Source organism: Triticum dicoccoides, chromosome 7B (assembly GCF_002162155.2).
Source record: "Triticum dicoccoides isolate Atlit2015 ecotype Zavitan chromosome 7B, WEW_v2.0, whole genome shotgun sequence".
Classification (NCBI taxonomy): Eukaryota; Viridiplantae; Streptophyta; class Magnoliopsida; order Poales; family Poaceae; genus Triticum; species Triticum dicoccoides.
The window spans coordinates 642,215,518-642,237,785 of record NC_041393.1 but is presented as its reverse complement, the minus strand read 5'-3'; positions in this window follow the sequence as shown (position 1 = coordinate 642,237,785).

Sequence of the window (22,268 nt, the reverse complement as noted above, 5' to 3'; positions counted from 1 at the left end):
GTCGGTTCGAACTTACCACTCTGTTGATGAGGGGTGCAAACTCCCTAAATCCACTGTGCATGTCTCTGATGCCGGCCTGGTATGCCTGTTCATCGGGGTCAGCCCACTCCAGCTCCGCGATGTCTTCCGCCGTCCATCGAGGCCTGAGACGAAGACGGTGCTTCTGGCCATCATCGTACCACCTCATGTGTCGGCCCAGGTAATCATCCCAGTTAGTCACTCTCCTCTCCACGTCTTTACGGTACCTCCGTCGGTTCCACTCCATCACATGAGTCTTATGCTCCTCTCCCCAGTTTGTGATCGACTGATTCTTCTGCCGGCTCATCCTGCAAGGCATAAGCAACAAGAATCATCATAAGCGCAATGAGATCATCATAAGCAACAAGAAACATGATAATCTCACGGAGAACAAAGAGCTCACAGGTGCAGCGCGTGGCCGCCAGTATCGGTGGGCTGGCCCGGTGGGGTATGCTGATAAATCCCAAACTGTGTGGCCATGCGTTGTGGCATATGCCACTCGACGGCGTACACACAGATCATGGGCACGATGCACCGCCAGAGACCACGGTCCGCATCGCACATCACGTTCAAATCAAAGGCCCACTCTCGTTCTTGTCGATACGGGCACCAGATTACCTATTACATATACCTTGGTAAGTTCGCACTCTCGGTCAATAGTGGAATCAAAGAGAAAGGTGTTGGGCGAGTTCATATACCTGCGTATGCGCCAAAGCGTCCAACTCGTTGGTGTAGGTCTTGTACGAAGTCTTGTTTAGGCCCGTGTAGAGTTTGACAACGTCCCACTCGTAAGCTACGGTGGGGTTTCGAGTCTCGTCGCCTTCTTCGCCATAGTCTTTCCATGGGCGTCTTCGCAACTTCTCCGGACGCCCCACCGGCAGCCGCTCCCACATCCAAATGGAGAAGGCCCAGACAAAGCCACCCATATTGGACTTGTCTCCCGTCCTCTACGTTGCGTCGTCAAGCTGCAAAACATCAAATGAGGATCAGATATAAGAAAATGTCATGGACACACTTTCGTAGGTAGGTACGCAATTAGACACTCTCTTATCGAACGGTATAGGTAGGCGAGAGATGTCGTCCCCCAACTGTACCTTGCATCCCAGTCGGCTAGAAAGAACAGATACGACCAGTTGGCAGAGTTTCCGGAGCTGTCTGGAAACACGACCTCCGTGAGAAGATACCACAGGTAGGCCCGCGCGTACCACTCCATAGTCGCCTCGTCTGCGCCTTCGGGGCATGTCTTCCGGTGCTCCGAGAGCCAGATCAACGGCACACCGGATGTACGGTTACTCTTGGCACCGGGGCAGTCGCCGATGAGGGTGGTGACCCTCTCCTGCCAGTTGGTCCTCTCCACTCGACCGGTGAGTGCATGACCCTCGATCGGCATGGCAGTAATCATCTCCCAGTCCTCGAGGGTCACCGTCATCTCCCCGCATGGCAGATGAAAAGAATGGATCTCCGGTCGCCACCGGTCAATCAACGCTGTCAGAGCTGCATGGACAAGCGTCGGCGGCTGACGCTTGAACTGCAACACGAAACCCAACAGCCGGGCTCTCTTGAAGAACGGCGCGTAGCGCTCGTCGTAGTCCATATGCCCATGAACCCCGTGACCCCTCATGCGCAGTGGTTGGAGCGTCTGTCAAAAATTAAACGCCAAAAGTTAGGAAATTATTTTCGTCAATCCGAAAACTTGGATCAAAATTTCATTCATATAACTTACCTCTCCGTTCTCTATGAAACGGGCACGATGACCCTTGTCGAATGCCCAGTCCAGCATGCAGTACCGTGGGCCGATGTTGTTCGCAAGAGGTGGCTGCCTTAATAAAATTTCATAAACAAAAGCACCATAAGCATGAAGCATACATAAGCAAAAGATGAACTCAAATCATATCGACATGCATCATATCAAAATAAAATTTTAAGCATATTTCTCCAACAACATCTACTACACATGATGGATCAAATCATATCAACATGCATCATATCAAAAAAAATCCTCCAACATACATCATAGCTTCATATTTTTAAATATTTTTTTCCAAACAACATCTTCATATCATCATATCAATATGAATCATCAAACTAGGGTTCAGCTTCACACTAGATCATATCATCATATCAACATGCATCATCAAACTAGGGTTCATCCTCATATCAACATTACATCATAAATTTTTTAACAAAATAAATTATGAACTAGGGTTCATCTTCACATTAATATATGAACTATTGATTAGAGTTCATATCCAATACCACTAGTTACTAAAGAACTAAGAACTACAATTACAATCAATCTTAGGTGAAAAAAATCCAATCTAAGTTAAAAAACATGAGGGATTTCAAGCAAATAATGCGTCGGATCGGAAGCAAGTTTGCAAAAACTAATTGGAGGGATCGGAGGAGCTTACGTTTCTCTCTTCGGGGCCATCTCGATCCGCCAAAACGGTGAAGAAACGGTGAAGATCGGAGGGGGAGAGTGGAGGAGATGAGAGAGGGAGAGAGGGGCGCGACTTGGGGGAGAAAATGGATGAACTGCCGACTTGGGGGAGGGGAGGGGTGGGGAGAAGGGAAGGGGCGCGGGGGTCTCCGGGCAAAATAACTGCCCGGACCCTACCGCCAGGGGATCCGGCGGTAGGGTTACACAGTCTACCGCCCGGGCCCCTGGCGGTAGGGTGCGACGGAGGGGGGACGGCACCGTCTCTGCGCGCTGACGTGGATAAGTTTCCTACCGCCAGGGTCCCTGGTGGTAGGCTGTGTAACCCTACCGCCAGGAGCTCTGGCGGTAGGAAAAAGGGTCAAATCTCGAAAATATTTCAAACGGGGTCAGATCCTGAATTTGTTTGGAAAAAGGGTCAAAACACGAATTTTTGCCACGCATGGGTGCATACAGCGCAACATGCAGAAGCACGACACCCACTGACCACCGGCATCGCCACACCCACACACGCACACAGAGGCCAGAGACTGACTGAACAGATATTGCCATGTCCATACCCTGCATCTGCATGCCTGCAATATGCATCTCCTGCCATCTCTCTCTGGCCCTCTCGCCTATCAATGTGTACGTGTACGTGTACTGTATCTCTATCTCACACTATAGAAGAATAAGAGAAAGAGAGAAATGTATGTAAGGGCGTGTTTGGTTGCCGTTTGCTACAGTGCCTGCATCACATACACTTCTCCACCCAATCTCGCTATGCAAATGCAGCATTAAATGCACCATATGCATGTTGTTTGGTTGCCTGCATGCCCTCTTACCTGCATGGGCTGAACCACACTGCCTGGTGTTTGGTTGCCTGCATGTTAGTCCACAAACCCAAAGCATGGTGTTTGGTTGTATGCAAGGCCTGATGTGTGGTAACCTCTTTGGCTAGTTGGTGAGGTTATCACCACACTTCGGCAGCACACGTCATAAGCACGATAGAGTATAAATAGAGCATCAACTAAATAATTCATATATAAGCAGTACGGCAGTTCATAACAGTTCTACGCATAAATCATAGCGCGAAGGCTTCCCGCACTTGTTGACGACCCCAATGCCATCATCGTTGAAGATGATGACCTTGAAGGTGTCGGGAGTGAGGAGTTTGAACGTCACCATGTAGCCGATCTTGATCTGATGAACGGCTGCGTAGGTGGCCCAACCCTGATCCAGGGTCACCCTGCCGTTCATCAGCTTGACCGTCACCTTCCAGGAGCAGCCGGTGTTGTTCCTGAGCTTGAACTCCATCGGCACCGCGACAAAGTGCTTGGTGAAGTCCAGGGGCATGGGGATGCACTCAAGCTTGGGTGCAAAGTTCACCTTGCAGAAGTGAGTTGGGCCATCCTCCTGATGGTAGTGGCCGTAGTTGCAGCGTTTGTTGCTGGGGGGCTCCTCCATGCCCTCGTCGTCGCCACCCTCAGGCGTCTTCGGGTCTTCCTCGGCGGTGGGCGGCAGCTCAACCTCGTCAGGTATTGGGTGAAGGGGCAGCTTGCCCTTGCTGTCAACGGCCGGGAGCACCTCTGTGCCCATTTCATTGTTATCCTCGATCTGCACACAAGTCATGGAGTCAGGCAGTGCACAGAGTTCATGGCTAATTCAAGAGCTTGCAGTTAAAACGGCATGACTGTCACTCTTCCCCTCCTCTCCACCCCCCCTATATTTACTCACCCTGCCCACCACTATTACCCACCCCCTCTCTTCTCTCACTGTCAACCTTCCTCCTCCCCATCGCCATGAGCTCTAGCTCCGGCTCCAACGGCAACCCCTTCCCTTGTGGTATTGGCTGGAGGGCCTTCTTCCTCGGGTGGACGACTGGTGACCGGACCAAGTTCGAGAACACCATGGAGGTGTGCTCGAACTTTGGCTCCATGCCGTCCATGCAGAACGAATCCAATGTCGTGCTCATGAAGACCACTCAAGATGAGCTGAAGACGCTGATTCCTGACCCAATGAAGGGCGCGATGGCAGTTGACATCCTTCGCTGGGCCATGAATCAGGCCGTCTCCGACGACCCTAAACAGAGGAAGAAGTGGCGCAAGTACAGGACCTACTTTGCTCCTAATGACCGCCGTGCCGCAGTATACTGGGAGACGGGTATCGCGCTGGCGGCGGTCATCGGCGGGGAGCCTAAGGAGGAGGAAGAAGAGGCGGTGCACATGCTAGGTAGGGCGTCGGAGCCAGTCCGTCCTACCTGGCAGATCGACCTCGACTCCGCCGAGGACGACGAGGACGACCCGCCGGCCCGCACAGCGATGAAGAAGAAGATGAAGGCCAGCGGCTCGACCAGCCGCTCCGCACGCCGGTGATGGCCGCCGCGGTCAGTCGGTGTCCGTTCTGTACCCGCTTTCCCCCTATTCCCCTATCCCCCAATCCCTAAATCTACCGATCTTGCATATATGAACTGCTATGTATGAATTGCTATGAACTAGTATGATGTACCCCTATGCTTAGCTACCTCTATTCCCCATTCCCGTACGCCGTGGATCGAATCTAGCGTTCATGTGGAAGAGAGAGAAGTGCTTACCGCCATTGGGGAGTCCGGTGGTCTTCTTCCTCTGCTCCGATCCGCCACCGCCGATGATGGAGTCCGGTGGTCTTCTTCCTCTGCTCCGATCCGCTGCCGCCGATGAGAGTTGGGAGAGTAGGGAAGAGTGGGGAGAGGGAGCGGTGAGGGGCGGTGAGGCTAATAATTGCCGGTGCTTCGAGAAGCAACGCGGCTTCTCGAGCGTGGCCGCGCGCGTGCAGCCTCGCCCGCCCACGTGCACCGCTCGGGGCTGGCCCTGGAGAAACTGTCGATTCATGCGTTTCCAGTGAGCCAGGACCTGAGGTGCTTTAAGAATCGTGCGATGCAGACTCAATAATGTATGCGGACTATCAAACAGACCGAATCCTTCCCGTACGGGTCTGGTTGGACCTCACACATGCAACCAAACACACCCTAAATGTATGTGCTATGACAAGCGTATCTGTCTTCCTTGATGGAGCAACAGTTGAACTGCTGGCGCACATGCCTATTCGGCTGTTCCCATATCATACGCTGCAGTCTGAATGGCCCTCTCCGGCAGGCAGGCAGGCTTAGCTGAGATGCATGGGTCCAAAGATCTCCAGCCAGCCCGAGCCTGCAAAGGTACCTCTCGAAGCACGGAAGCAGTAGCGCAGTGCTCACCGGACGATCAATGCGCGGCCTGCATGCATGGCCGGCAGCATGGGCGCATGATCACAGAATATACAAAGATACTCCAGTAGATTCATGCTGGTGCACGTCGAAATGAGAGGCCCGATCGGGTGGAGAAAACTAAATAAAGTACTCCGTAATACGTAAAAGATATCCTAGCTGCTCCCGGCAGGTGTAAATTAAAGCTCGCCTTTTCGTCTGCAGAGCTTTGCTGGCCGCCTGCGTGCATTGCTGAGTGTGGAGCAGATGCCCCCGACCCCGGATTTGGGTATGCGGCTGTTTCCTTGTTCAGTGCGTACGTGATGCGTCGAGTTCGAGGTCGGCCTTTTGTTTGCGGGTGGTTTTTGTAAGCCTCTCCGTGTCGGCCTGTCTGCAGCTAGCTTTTGTTTGCGTGCATTACCAACCAACATTTCGCTCCATCTCTCGTTCGTTCAGAAACGCCGACGCTGACGCACAGCGCTACCCTTGCCCCGTTCGGAAATTTCACAGATAAATGCAAGGGCTGCCCTAGGTCTAAGTGTGAGCCCGAACGTGCAAGGCAACGCCGCTACGGTGTCCACACATACGTGCATCTTGCGTAAACGAATGCAATGATCTGAGCACCAGATATTTTCCCCCGAGCACCATGCGTGCCGAGTTAGAGCTAGCTAGCAAGGCCGGTCGATCGGTCCCGCCTCCCGCGCATGCTGCAGAGACTGCAACACGAAGCGATATTATATCTGACTGACACTGACAGGAGGTGAGCTATCCTCTCTTGTCTCTCTCTCTCTCTCCTACACGCGCGTGCGCACGAGCGCAAGATGCCGCCACGACATGTGCCGTGACAAGGAACGCGCCAAGGCCGTGGCGCCGGGACGGGAAGAGAGCATGCATGCAGCGGAAAGAAAGAAACCATCGTGTGCACGGCCAGCCATGCGGGTCTCCAAGATCCAGACAGATGAAATGTACATATCGGCATCATGGAGAAAGACAGAAGATAGAGGAGGAAACGAGTGAAATCTCAGTGGCCAATTGGATCCCGATGATCGAAGTTATATACTCTATTTTGATAACATAAGCCTTATACACACAAGCAATGAAGAGCATACAAAGGCTTTGAAATATTATTTCCAGGCACTAGAATGAAACCCCTTCTTACCGCAAGCTTTTAATTATATGTCCGTGATCTGTCATTACGTGCGACTATCTCCACTATAGAAAAAAAAGGGGATCAAATTTTCTAGTAAATACTAGAAAAAAAGGGCTTTCTACATAGGGATCGTAAAAACAACGATTTTTTCCTATCGGCTGTAGGAAGGAAGGACACTTCACGAGAATCAAAAAACGAAGAAAGTATGGCCTATACTACTACTCTATGGATAAAGTTTCTCAAATTGATAGAGAAAGGCGAGGGAGACCCAAAGTACATTTCTACTCCCGAGCTCAAATGCTCTTGATGTGAACAGAAAAATCAAAAAAATAGAAAAAATATTAAAAAAAATTTAAACATCTTGGCATACTTTATGAAATGTTGGTTGTGCATGTAAAATTTTATCACGAAATCACATCGGTGGAAGTCACGGCAAAAAAAAACCGAAATCAAAGCTCCAAAATGCGTTTGAAAGTAACATTTCTAGAGCATGATTTTGTTTTTACCAGGCCTTCCTCCAATGTCTTTTCATGGTGAAATTTTGCATGCACAACAAATATTTTTTAAAGTATGCCAAAAAAATGCAGAATTTTTTGAAATATTTTGTTTATTTATTTTATTGTTCACACCAGGAGCATTTGAGCCCAGGTGTAGAGACTCCGACGTCCGAGGGAGACCTTGCTTGCTTGCACTGCTGCTTGAGGTTGCGGGTCGTCATTCCTTTCAACTGCTTTTTGACTCGCCCGCGCACGGCCGCTAGCCAAGGGCATCTCCAGCCGCGCCCCCAACAGGCCCCCCAGGCCACTTTTTCGGCGCCGGCGCCGAAAAAAACGGCCCAGTCGCGCCCCCAGGACGCCGAAAATCGCCGGTTCAGACCTTTTTTCCGCCCGGCGGTCACAGGCCGAACACGGCGCGCTGGGGAGCCGTTGGGGGCTCCGGCACTAGGGAAAAGCACGCCTGGCCCACATCGACAGGGGAAAATTCAAGGTTTTCTTCCCCCGACTCGCCTCGCACCCCCCGCGCCCTCGGCCACCACTAGCTATATCCCGGCGACGGCCGCCGGCCTACTCCGCTAGATAGCCATTCCCCGCCGGAAAATAGCAGCGCTTCGCCGCGGCAGCCCCTCCCGCAGCAGCTGGGCGTTTCCGGCCGCCGTTTCCAGCCGCGGAGGCGCGGTTTAACGGCGGGTACACGCCCACCGAGCGCAAGGTGTTCGGCGTTTTGACTGTCTCGGCGATGGACTCGGATGAGGAGGAAGAGCTCGCCGCGCTGCTGGAGGAGGAAGCCGCGGCCGACGTCCAGGAAGAAGAGCATCTGATGGTGCTCGCCGCCCTCGCCCAGCTGCTGGCGAGCAATGAAAAGACGCGTCGAGGTGGCTCGGCGCCGGGGCGGGTGAAAGCAAAGAACCGTCATCGTCTGCAAGGCTACTGCATGCTCTACTCCGACTACTTCGCCGATGCTCCACTTCATGGCGAGAGAACATTTCGGCGCCGTTATCGGATGAGCCGAAATCTCTTCCTCAGGATTGTGAATTCCATCCAGGAGTTCGACAACTACTTCAAGTGCAAGATGGATTGCACTGGCGCTCTTGGATTCACCTCCATCCAGAAGTGCACGACAGCGATGAGGATGCTTGCATATGGAACTCCCAGTGATTCACTCGATGACTATGGGTGCATGGCCGAGTCCACCAGCATAGAGTGTTTCTACAAGTTCTGTCGGGAAGTGGTGGCAGTGTTTGGGCCACAATACTTGAGAACACCCAATGCGGAAGACACTGCTCGGATCCTAGCCCAGAATGCAGCAAGAGGATTTCCTGGGATGCTTGGAAGCATCGACTGCATGCATTGGCAATGGAAGAACTGCCCACTTGCTGTGTCATCTTGCACAACATGATCATCGAGAGCGAGCAAGAAGACCCAGTGTTTGACACTGAACCATACTACAGGCAGGGTCCTCTAGCCGAAGTTGATCACCAGCTACCGGCAACTTGGACTGCCTATCTCAGTATGCGTCAGGAGATCCGAGACCCACAGGTGCATCATCAACTGCAGAAAGATCTGATTGAGCACCTATGGAGGCTCAAGGGGGACGCCGCGTGATGAAATACGAGTTTTTATTTGTTAAACTATATAATTTGTATTGAACTATTTGTTGTTGTAGTATTTTGTTGAATTATTTGATTTTTCTGTGATGAAATATGTGATAAGGAATAATTGTGTTGATAATTGAACGCCGAGACACGGCGAAACCACGCCGAATATGGGCCTATTCTCGCCCATATGGACCGTTTATTCGCCGAAATTGGGCTGCAAAGTGGGTCAATTTCGACGTCTGGGGGCGAGCTGGGGACGACGACTGAGCGCAAAACCGCCCCCAGCGCCGAGTGCATCGCCGGCTCGTCCCCAGGGGGCGATTTGTATGCGTCCTGGGAGGCCAACGGCTAGAGATGCCCTAATGAGCATGCGTGCGTGTCGGCAACGCCCTCCCGTTGTCGATGCCTCGGCGAAAAAAGAAATGATGCTGACTACTTCCAATTGGCTATTTCCCCTTGAATCATTCACCATATGCTGGATGATTCAATTTGGCTGCTCCCGATCTGCCGGTGTGTTCAGATGCTTAATTATTATACTATGTGCTAGACTGCTAGTACTCTGCATGCACAAGCCCAACTAGCTAGCCGTCGAGTGCGAGCCTGCTCAAGCCATGATGCACGCCATGGATAAGAACAGTGCATATGATATGTTCACTGTAACTCGATCTCATGTACTCCTATATGTGTCTAATTATGCGCATGCAATTGGCTAATTGTTGCCGCGTGCACTCCCAACATGCATGCATGCACGAATTACATGATGAAATATAGCACCAGTGGTAAGTGAGGTTTAGCTTTGGACAGGCTGCATGTTTGCCTCCCGGAGAGTGGCATCAACGGGGACATCATGCGGGCAGGCCAGGCAATGCCTGCATACGTTGCATTATTTTTCAATTTCTTTGCATAGTGCGTGTCTTCTCTCTTTAACGGCATGAGGTTCCCATAATTAAAAGGTCCCATGGGGAACACGGATTCCTTCCTAATCATCATCCCCACGTCTCTGCTCTGCTCTGCCTAGACCACTCCACCACAGGGCAATCAAAATTTATTACTAAAACAGCGACAGTTAGTTTGGCCCAGCTGATTAAAGGAAGGAGACATGCCATGGCGAGTTGATGGTGGGGGCTGACTTGTGCACGGATGGATCTGCTGCACTTTTGCTGTTGTGCATGTACTAGTCCAAGTCAAGCGCGCGCGCACACACGCCAGAATCTGAATCTTGGCGCCACCTGTGTAGCAGCGTAGCTCAACTGGGCAATTGCTAGCCAGCTCTCAGTCCCACCAGCTTGCACCATGCAGAGGCACAGCACACGCACGCAGAGTCCAGTGACTGACGGAATATGTCCATACCCTGCATGCATGCATCCTACTGCCATATCTCTCTGGCCATCTCACCGGCCATCTCATTAGTACGTGTACGTGTACTGTATCTCACACGAGAAGGAGAGAGAAGTGCATGGAAATGTATGTGGTATAATCAGTGTACGTACGTACGTACGTATCTCTTTTCCTCACGATGAAGCGACCAACGGTTTCAGCTGAGACGCGCGCGATACCAGTACTCACCGGACGATGAATGCGTGCCATGCATGGCCGTCACGGGCGCATCATCACAGATTATATTATATATGCAGAGGCCGGTGGAAATAAAGAAAGAGAAGCTACTATCCTGTTGCTGATGCTGGCTGCTTCCCGCATGCATGCATGCATGGGTCTGTTGAGCTGAGCTTGCCGACCGCCTGCCCCGGATTTGGGCATGTGGTTGTTTCCTTCCTGGTTCAGCGCGTACGTGACGCTGCGAGGTCGGCCATTTGTTTTGGACTGATTTTTTTTTTCTAAGCATCCTGGGCGTGTTTGGTTGCCTGTGTGAGAGCCCAACCAGGCCGGCCCGGGAAGCAAACGGACTGTTTGGTTGACTGGTTTTACTATTGAATCTGCATAGCACAAAACTTAAAGCACCTTCGGGCCTGGCTTGCTGGGAACCCAAGAATCAGCAGTTTCTCTCGGGCCAGACTGAGTCGAGCACACAAGATGGGCCACTTGCACTAGGGGAGACGGGAGGGATACGAGCTGGTATGCACTTATCTTCTCCTACCTCCATTAACCTTTCCTTTCCTCTCATTCTGTTCTTCCTAGCCCCTTCCGATCTACACAACGGTGCTTCGATTCGAGGTAAGCTCTACACGAAAAAGATGCACCTCGATGCTACGGTTCCATTCAGGCAATCGGTTCGTAGTTTCCTTGGCTGTAAGTTCTTAATTTCGTCTTCCCGTTTGAAGCTGTTCTTGACGAATTTTATCAGATTCGTCGCGCAAGATAGTTTGAGTTTTCCTTTGACTAGCAACCTAATCTCGCAGTTCCTCACAACATTCGTGTTGTAAGTTTTTGGTTTCGACAATCGTAACTTCATCTCTCTTTGAGCAGCAGTCCTGATGCCGCAATGTCGAGCTCCTCTATCCTCTGCTCATAGCCCTCCTATTCGTCCCTCTCGACGCCGAAGCGCTTCCCCTTGATCTCCTTGCCCATGTCCTACTACATTAGAGTCGTTTCCGGCGTCGCTCATCTCGGCCTACTCTCTGTCGTCCTCCTATTGCACTGACGCTGCAATGGCGTGCACACTGTTTTCTTGTGTCCTCTACCTCCGTGCACACTGTAGTTTGCCGCGCCGTCGACGGGGTCGATCATCTTGGCCTCCTCTCTCTCGCCATATTACACTGGAGTCGTTTCCGGCATCGATCATCTCGGCGCCTCTCTCGTCCACTGCACTGACGAACCATGGCGCGAGCACTGCACTCTCCTCCTCTGTCGACTGTCTTTGCGCGAGCACCGCAACTAGTTCGTCGACAGTGTCGCTCGCCGTGCCGCCGACGGGGTCGCTCGTCGACGACTCCATGCTCGTCATGTCGGACACGCCTCCACAACCACTATCCACCGCAGTCGCCATGGTCCGGCGTACACAGCATTTCTTCTCCCCCTCCCTCTGCTAGCTCTTAACCATGTGTGCTAAGTGCAAGTGCTAGCTCTTAATCATACCCCATGCGGGCAACCAAACACCGTGTTCATGTGCCGCTTGGGCTAATGCAGGCAACCAAACAAAATGCATTTGGGTATTACCTAATGCAGCGACCCTCGATGCGGGCAACCAAACAACTTGCAGATGACGTATTTGGAACTGTTTTTTCTCACCTAGACTGTGTTGAGAAATGTATGCAATGCTACTGTTTCAAACTTGAACCCAACACGCACCTGGTGTCTTCCTGTCTGCAGGTAGCTTTTCCCGCCGCCTGACCGCTTGTCTCTCTGAATACATGCATGCATATTGTTGCTACGTCACCCTCACTCACGCCGGCTCGCAGTCGCCTCTGACCATCTGTGCGCGTCCGTAGCTGCGTACCGACATATAGCTCGTGTTAGTATAATTTTGATCTTGAGTTCGTTCAGCTACATGCACGGCTGGGTCATGTGTGGCCGGTTGAGTTAGTTGGCTAGCTGTGTGCATGTGCGTGTGCATGCACAGTTGGTTAGTGGGTGCGTGGGTTAGTGGCACAAAACCAGGCCAGGTTTGTTGCCTCGGCTGTGTGCGTGCGTGAGGCTATTTCAAGAGCCTGCGTTGTGTGTAGAGCAGTGGAGGGGCCAGAGCAAAATGTAGCCATTGTAAAGAATAAAAGATTAGGGCGTTCGAGCGCCCGCGGCGGCGTTCGTCGTCGGGCAGAAAATCTCTGTGTCCATCATGTCGCTATCCTCTTCCTTTTCTTCTTCGGTGAGCGCCAAGGAGAGGAGTGCAGCGAGGGGAGGAGCTACGGCAACAACAGCTCGCGCCTGTATTTTCCAGCACGCGCTCCGCCTCTCCTTGAGAAACGCCGACGGTGAGGACGAGACGCACCAACGGAACTGTGCCACCCTTGCTCCGTTTGGGCCTTCAGCATCAGCAAGTGCAAGCGCAGGCACGGCCCTCCTCTGTCAAACGAATGCCGTGCTCTGCGCACCATGCCTGCTCGCCGTCAAGGCACGGCACGAGATAGTAGAAGGGACCGGCGCCTTGGCCGGCCGGTCGGTCCCGCGCGCGCGTGCATGCTGCACAGAACGGAACGCGAGGCGATATTGTCTGTCTGATAGCTCTCCTCTCTCCAACATGTGTGCGTGCGCGTGTGCGCGCACGGGCGCCTGATGCCGTCCACGACATGCGCCGTGCGAACGCGCAAGGCTGCGGCGCCACGGGCGGCCGGCACGGAAAGCGCATGCATGCACGAGAAGGGAAACATGGTAGAAGCATGCGCGGCAGCAGCCAGCAGCTCGCCGTCAACGCACGCTGGATCTATCTATAGTGCCAGCCATGTGGGTCTCCAAGATCGTGTCCCTGATGTAAGGCCAACTCTAACGCGCGACCTCAAACGGACGTCCATTTCGTCCGCTTTTTGTTCATATGAAGGCAGGAAAACGGACATGGCCGTCGGTTTACGGCCGTGTGGCCATCAGTGCGCCTAACCGGCACGTCTCGTCCCAAACCGTTTGGATTTATGGACTTCGATTTTATGCCGAGAAAACAAAATAAACTTGCAAATAATATGAAAACATAAATATAAACATGAACGTCCACACATCCATCGTACCAAAGTTCAACACATGAATATGTCCTAATTAAACTAAAAATTTATAAAAGACATAAAAAAAACTAGATAAAGGTCCATCGCCGTTGGCCGCCGTCGTCTTCAGGAGCCGCCGTCCTACTCATCGTCGTCACTGGTGAGGTCGACGTAGGGAGATGGCTGCCAAAAATGGGCTGGCAGCCCAAGCCAAACCGGAGGCGCCGAGACGGTGCCTGCACCTCCTCCTCCCATGGTTCTAGCTCTCGTGACCGCTGCGGCGTGGCTGACCATGGGCCGACTCCCACCGAGTCGGCCATCTCCGGCACCGTGCACGACCATCTCCGGCGGTGTCGGCCAGGGGAGGAGTCGGCCTCGTGGTCGTGCTTCCTCTTGCTGATCCAATGCCAGCCCATGGCGCCGGGGGGGGAGGTGGGCGAGTGGGGTGCGACGGCAGCGGTTAGGATTTGCTAGCTCGTGTCGGGGCTCGAGGAGGCAGGCGGGCTTGAAAGTGAAAGCTGTGGACTGACCGGTTCAGGGCTTTCACATTAAGAAGGACGACAACCCACTAGCTGGGTGGCTGACAACCGGGACCCGCGGTGCATGCGCATTGATTTTGGGTGGTGGAGGTAAGTAGACGTCCGCCACGCGTTCCGGAGGCGGACGACGAGCAAGTGCGTGCCTGGAGACGTCCGTGTGGATGAAACGAGACGCAGGTTTGCAGTGGAAATGAAGCGGGCCGCACGCCAAACAAACAAAATTTAAAGATGTGGGCACGCGTTAGCGTTAGGCTGTGTGTCTATCCATTTTGGTCCAAACGAACACAGATCGCGCGTTGGAGTTGGGCTGATATACACATCGGTATCAGGCAGAAAGAGGGATGAGACGAACGAGTGAAAGCTCCGTCGCCAATTGGATCGGACAGGGAGATCTTGCTTGCACTGCTGGTTGTGGTTCGGCCCGGCATTCTTTTCAACTGCTTTCTGACTCTCGCGCACGGCCGCTTAGCTAATGCGCCTGCGTGCGTGTCGACAGCACAACAGGCAACGGATATGCACGCCCTCACGTCGTCGGTCCGTCGGCGGAAAAGGAGAAGACGCTGACTACTTCCGTTGGCCATTGGCCGTTCACCCTCGACAGACCAGCCCAGCATATGCTGGCTGGATGATTCAGTTTTGCTGCTCTCCATCTGCAGCTGTGTTTTCAAATGCTTAATTATTACTACCACTCTCTCTGCATGCACAAGCCCCATTCCCCCCTCGAGTGCGACCTTGCTCATACCATGATGCGTGCCATGGACAAGAACAGTAAACACGATACATTCACTGTAACTCGATCTCATACACTCGTGTACTAGTATGTGTTTAACTATGCGCATGCGACGCATGCAATTGGCCAATTGCTGCCGCGTGCACTCCGGACATGCACGCACGCACGCACGCACGAGTAAGTGAAGATTAGCTTTGGACAGCCCGCATGTTTGCCTCCCGGAGAGTGGCATCGGCGGAGACATCATGGGAGCAGGCCAGGCCATTACATGCCTGTATACCTCGCATTCTTTTTCAATTCTTTTGCAGTGTGTCTTCACTCTTTAACGGCATGAGGTTCCCATAATTAAAAAGGAGCCCCACGGCAAACACTGATTCCTTCCTAATCCTAATCATCATCGCCACCCCTCCTCTCTGCTTTGCTCTACCTAGACCACTCCACCACAGGGAAATCAGAAATACAATAATAGTACGAGCAGTACTTGCTAATACTATTTTCTAAAGTATACTTAGTATATACTTATATAGAGCAGCTTGTGAGATGCACCTATGTCCAGGTGATTAACAACTGCAGTAGTGTCATCACAAGGATTGGGCCCAGCTGATGTGCATGCAAATAAATACTATTAGGGCATGCACTACTGTCTCTGTCATTAATGCCGCTTTGCAATATTTTCTGGTGGTCTTTGGTCCTATGTTGTTCTTAGGCTGGTCACAGTGGGGAGGAACTTAGGAGTAACATCACACACTTCAATACAACTTTGCTTATGTGACACGTATTTAATGAAGAGAGAGGTGCTTGTGGTAACTAGCTAAGGGGGTGTTTGTTTTCAGGGTCTTTTTGGTGTAGGGACTAGAAAAAGTCCCTAGCAAACCAAACAGGGTGGGACTTTTTTGAGACTTTTTGCTAAAAGTCCTTAGAAGCACCTCCTTGAGAGTCTTTTTCAAAAAGTCCCAGCGACTAGAAAAAGTCCTAAGACTAGAGAAACAAACACCACCTAAGTTACCGGAACATCACCCACTCCAAGAAACAATGAGTCTATAACTTAATAAATACATCGTTGCATGACACTACATAGATGTTCCTATCCACTATGGAGGTAGTAACATAGTCTAGAAAAGTGTGAAGTTACTAGCTTATGTTCTTGCCCATTATGACCAGCCTTAACCAATTAAATTTCGCCTGAGATCCATAGAGTGGTCCAAATCATGGGTTGCTACTACATGTTTTTAATAAGTGATAAAATAAAACTAGGATTCGTCCATGCATGGTGTCATTTTCAGCCGATTATACTGTTTTTATATAGATCAGTTGGACTGTGTGTTTACTGGTGTGGTTCGTGCTGAGAAGCTATTTGTACAGTCCCCAAAAAACTGTTTGTGAGATTATACATTCTGTGGAAGTAATAATAGTTGGTTAGGTACAAGCAAGGACCTCCTCTGCAGTGAATTAGCGAACCTAATCTGAAATTAAGCTGCAATCTACTCCCTCCATCCCCCAATGTAAGATTGTTTTGTTAACTTGAAAAACGATCTTGACTTTGGGACAGAGAGAGTATCTACTCCTTCCTGTCCTTTTTACTCCGCATATTAGATTTGCAAAATTTGACCAAATTTATATTAAAAAGTACCAACAATTAAAATACTAAATATATATACTATGAAACTATATTTCATAATGAATCTAACAATGTTGATTTGGCATTGTAAATATTAATATTTTCTTTATAAGTTTGGTCAGATTTGAGATATTTTGACTTCAGACAACACTCATATGCTGACTAAAATGGACAGGAGGGAGTACGTAAGGACAGAAGCAGGGTGCATGCATGCACACGTTATCCTGCATTTTATTGCCTGAGAGTGGTTTATTCCTAATTAACTGGCCCATGCATGCGTACTGGTTTCCAATGATAGAGCCAGTTCTTTCAGAGAGAGAATTCGAGGCTGACCAGATCTCAACTTATTTCAGATTTCAGACAGGTGAAGCTTCCCATGCCACAAGTGTATACCAGTACCAATCTGAAAGATGAAATTCCACACCAGGTGAGGTGAATCCTTGGCATCTTAATAGGCAGATGCATTATTGCACTCATATTGTGCTCTTTGGTAATGTATACTCCCTCCGTTTCTTTTTACTCCGTGTATAAATTTTGGTCAAAGTCAAACTACACAAAGTTTGACCAAATTTATATTAAAAAATATGAACATCTACAATACTTAAACTATATAATTTGAAAATACATTTCATGGTGCATCTGAAAATGTTAATTTCATATTATGAATGTTGATATTTTTTAATATAAAGTTAGTCAAACTATGCAAAACTTGATTTTGACCAAACCTTATATGCAGACTAAAAAGAAACGGAGGGAGCACTATCGATTGCTCTAGTCTGAAAATGCCTACAGTTTGAGAGTGGCAATACAGTATTGAGCTATTATCGATTCAGTAAAAAAAAGATCACGTGGAAGAAGGCATGCTTCCGTGTTAAGAACATACAGTGACATAAAGGATTGAAGTTCTCATGATGGTAATGATGGGTGCCCAAGTGCTACTATTAAAGTCATCTAGCTCGGCCTGATTAACAAATCTGCTAGCAGCTAGTCTACTACCTAAGCTATTTCAGGCAATTGCTAATTTGATCCATACTCCAATAGTGATAGATAGTACCTAATTAATTTGATCACAATCCTTTTTCATTTTGGTTCATTCATCCACAACCACAAGGGAAAAGAGGGCTCCTTAGAGCATCTACAGCCACACTTGCTAATTTGAACTGCTAAACGCTCGTGCATCCGTCAGGACGCGTCCGTGGGCGCTGACCGGTAAGGCCAACTCCACCACGCGACCCCATCTTGTCCGCGCGTGTCCGTTTGGGGTAAAACGAACGAACCAGACGGCCCAGCGCGCGGGAGCAAACGGACTTTTGTCCGTTTTGTGTCCGCTTTCGACACATCCCGGACCAAGTTTGCGCCGATTTTGGGGTGAAACGGACAAAGCGTGGACGAGCGGGACGCGCTCTCTTGTCCGCCCCTGGCCCGCCTGTCGGTGGCACAAAGCACCCCCCTCCCCGCGCCCCCTTTGGCGCCATTTCCCCCCAAACCCTCCCACGTCCCGCTGTCCCCCTCCCTCCCCCATCCATGGCCGACGCCCAGCCGAACTCCTACGGCCTGGCCGTCGATTCAAAAGAGGTGGTTGTTCATCCAACAAGAGTGCAACAAGTATTGCGCCGCATTTGAGAGCATTGAACCACATTGGGGACATGGTATGCTCTCCTCATCCTAGTCCTTTCCTTGCTACGGCCATGAGACTTCGGCCTTGAATATGTTTGCATGTCCAATTCTTGTTGATCATGTGGTGTAGGCATTTCAATCTTTGGAAGCATTCAAGGCCCGACACAATGACAAGTCATTCAGTCTTACACATTGTTGGATGATCATCAACAATTGCCCTAAGTTCAAGTATCAATACCGTGAACTTCAAAGGAAGAGAGGCAAGAAGACGGCCAAGTTCTCCGGAGGTGGAGATGGCGAGGCGTTGAAGAGGCCGAGGGGCAAGACCAACTCCAAGGTGGACGACATACGTGTTGCCTCATCCATGGCCTTGCAAGAGACGTTGCATGTCATGATGTCTCAAAAGGATGTGAGGGACGAGAAGAAGCGGCAAAGCAAGGATGAGCAATGAAGTAATACCTAGAGCTTCAAAGGAAGAAGCTTGAGATGGAGGAGGCGGTCAAGAGATGGAAGATCGACATGGAGGAGGCGGCCCGACAAAGACAGCTCGACATCAAGGCCGCCAACGTCAAGGCCAGGCAGAGGCAGCTCGACATCGAGCCCACCAATGCCGCAACCAAAGCGAAGGAGGTGGCCCTTGCGATCATGAGCGTGGACTTGACCAAGATGAGCGAGAAGACGAGGAGCTGGTTCGAGGCCAGGAAGAAGGAGATGTTTGATGCCGACAACCTGAACTAGGTCATCCGATCGGCCGTGGCCGTTCTTTTTGGAGGCTGGCATTGGTGCAACCCGCTGGGCCGCTGGCTGCGTGCCGGCAAGAAATAGATTCATTTTGGAGGCTGGTTGTGTTGCCGGCCGATGGCTGTGTTGCCGGCCGCTGGCTGTGTTGCCGGTGAACACAACTATTCATTTTGGAGGTCGGTTGTGTTGCCGGCCGCTGGCTGTGTTGCCGACGAGGACGTGTAGGCTGCTAGCTTTGTTGCCGGCGTGAACTAGGGCAACTGGTGTGAACTAGGCGCTGGTATTTTAAACGTTGTTCTCTTTGGAGGCGGACAAGATGGGACCAAAGGATGCGGCCGCGCGCTGGCCGCACGGCCACCGCGTCCCAGGACAGGACCGAACACGACCCATTGCCTACCCAAACAGACAGAATCCGGGCAAAACGGACGTCCGTTTGGGGTCGCATGGTGGAGTTGGCCTCACATCTCAAATCTTGCTTCGCAAAATCGGACACCTCAATTAGCAAACCTCAAATCCATAAAAAGAACATGCAATGTAAACGTAAGCGATCCAACAACTTCGTTCGGCTACTACATCAGGACATGTCATCGACCATAAAATTTTGTCATGTTCTATCTATATATTAGCAATGGAGAAGATCATCCACGATTGCCCTTGCCCTTACTAGCAACCTTGCCGTCCTTCTCGTGGAAGTAGCGCTTGAAAACGCAAAATGGATCCAGCTGGATCTACTCGTCGCCGGAGCTGAGTGACCCGTCGTTGTCCTCCTTCCCCTCTTTGGCGGGAAGTCCAGCCATGGTATGGACCGCCCGACTTTGCTCTTGGGCAAGGGCACGTGTGTTCCTCCGCTGTCGCTTCTTTATGATGTGGGTACGGATGACTTCCTCTTCTGCAACAGCGCACGTCACTGCCATGTCAGTATCGAGACATGTGTCAGCCACCCTTATGCTCTCCTTCCCATGGCGGGCACACCAGATCATGTAGAACTCATGCTGCAATTAAACTGGAGATGGGGAGGCTACCGGACCGTGATGATCCAGCCTTGGAGGATCTGAGCGCTCATTGCACCGGCGTAGTGGATTCGTGTCAGACGAATTTCCCCGTCGGTCGGGCACAGTCCTCCCGGGAGCGGCGAAGGGCAATGCGGACGATCGTAACCTCGTCCACCCCGCACAGGACGACACCCGAGTGCCAGAGGGATTGACCATGAGTAGCCTCATACACACCCCTTAGCATTTCAAGACATCGAGGCTAGCAAAGCCCCTTGCACCTTCCGGACGTACGGCCGTCTTCTTGGGCCAGCTGGCGTAGGCGGCCGGCTCACGAAAGACGGTGCCCTCTTAGAAGGCGGCCATAGAGGGACGGCTTCTAGAAGACGGCCCCTCCTCCCCTTGGAGTATGCACCCATTCATTACGACGAGACGAGGAGTGGCTATAGTGCGAGCCGACCCAGTGGTCACCCGTCTGCCCGGCGCGGCACTGTAGCCACGCGATTCATGACACGAACAACGTTAGTATGGGCCATGCTCCCACGACAGGCGGTTGGTACGGCCCGCAGGCGGCGGGCCCTACCTGTCCGTAAGTTACCAGAAGACGACGCATCCCCAAAAGACGGCCTCGGGGGCGGGCCGACCTCTAGCAGCCGGCCCTCCCTCCTATCGGAGTCCGCGCGCCATTAGTCCGATGAGACGGAGCATGGCTATAGTGAGCACACGCCAGGCGGTGGGACTGTAGCCATGCGTCTCCCAACGAGGCCTCCATCATCAAGAGCGAGGCTAGAGCAAAAGGCAATCAGCATGGCCCGCAGGCGGCGGGCCCTACCCGTCGCCTGGATTCTCGGCAGCCAGCAGGGCCCACCAGGCGGTGGTCCCCAACAACCGGTGGAGAAACCGATGCTCTTAGAGACTGACATCCGGGTCCTACACCCGGCCGTGTTACCATTGTACCGGTGGGGGGTAGGCCTATATAAACCCCCAGGCTCACCCATGCAAAGGGTTCAGCACCCACGCCAATTACAGACACATAGCTAGGAAGCAGTAGGGCTAGCCTTGCCCCTCTTCTTCTAGCAATACAGCTCAAGGAGCAAGCTTGTAGCTACTATCTAATCATAGTCATTATGCGGAGACCCCGCAGAGCAGGACCAGGGGTGTTATCTCCTCGGAGAGCCCCGAACCTGGGTAAGACTTGTGTTCGTTCGAGATCTCGCTCACTCCCGCTTCTAAGGCCCGACAACGTACTCCTGTCCCCATCCATGATAAGCCACCCCCTGGCATCTGTCGTGAGAATACCCCGACAGTTGGTGCCCATCGTGGGGTAAAGCGCACCATCGGCCGGAGACATGTTTTGGACGAGAACCCTTTTCCTCTCCGGCGAGCACGTCACGGCCAACCTGATTAGCCAGCCCGGTGCGCCTGCTAGTGCTTGCACCAGTGCATTGCCTGATGCGGGAGCGGCCTGCCCCGCAAGCTGCCTTGCCAACCTCCTCGGCAAGGTCAGCCTCTCTAATGAGCCCGCGCCTAACATGGGAGCGGCCTGCCTTGCGAGCTGCCTCGTCGACCTCCTCGGGAAGCTCTGCATCGCCGACGAGCCCGCCTTTGACTTGGAGTCTATTGGCTCCGTCGACCCCTTCATCGAGCCCTTCGAGATGCTCATCGACTTTGATGCGGCCTCCACTAACGGGTTCCCTGCCGACGTTGTGGTCGTTGACGACCCGCTCCCTCCTATCGCCGGCAATGCCGACTCCGGCATCATCGCAGAGGTGCTAGTCACTGGCCGCAGCGGGGACTCCATTGGAGCAGCCCAGGACCCACTGTGAGCATCCATGTAGGGCCTATCCACCCCCGTTGCTGTCGATGTTGATGGGCCGACACTGGAAGCCTTCCGTGTCATGCTCCTCGATAGCGCCAACAAGATGGCGGCCATGATGTGCTGTGCCGAGGCCTGCCAACGTGAGATCGACCGCATCACAGGCGGCATGCTGGCTGTTGGCGAGCCCAGCCGAGTTGACACGGTTCGGCAACGCGGCGCGGCCATAGCCAGCATGCTTGGAGTCGGATGCCCGGTCTATGCTACCCCAGTGTAGAACCTGCGCGCCGCTCAGGCGGTGGTAGAAGAGCTGGACAACCTAGAAGGCGACGAGCGGCGCAGCCAGATGGCGTGCCTCCAGGAGCTCCTCGACGCTGCAACCATGCAGCAAGACGCGTGCTACCGTGTGATGGAAGTCGACAAGCAAGCCGAACCCCCCCCCCCCGGCCGTGAGCATGGAGCGACCTCCCGGTCCCCAACAGGCGACGGTCGCAGTCAGCAAGACCCAGAGCCGGCTGCTAGCCGCAGCTGGCGCACCAGCCTTATGGTTGTGCACAGCCAACATGACCATCCACGAGTGGAGGACCAGTGGAATGAGCATCCGCCTCCCCCTCGCAGGGAGAGGCTGGCCTCTCCCGCGCCTATGGATCATCCGACTCTTGGAGGTCGCCTGGTCCCCGTGAAGGAGTCAGCTAGAACGATGCGCACCACCGGATCGAGCGGCTCGCCCGGT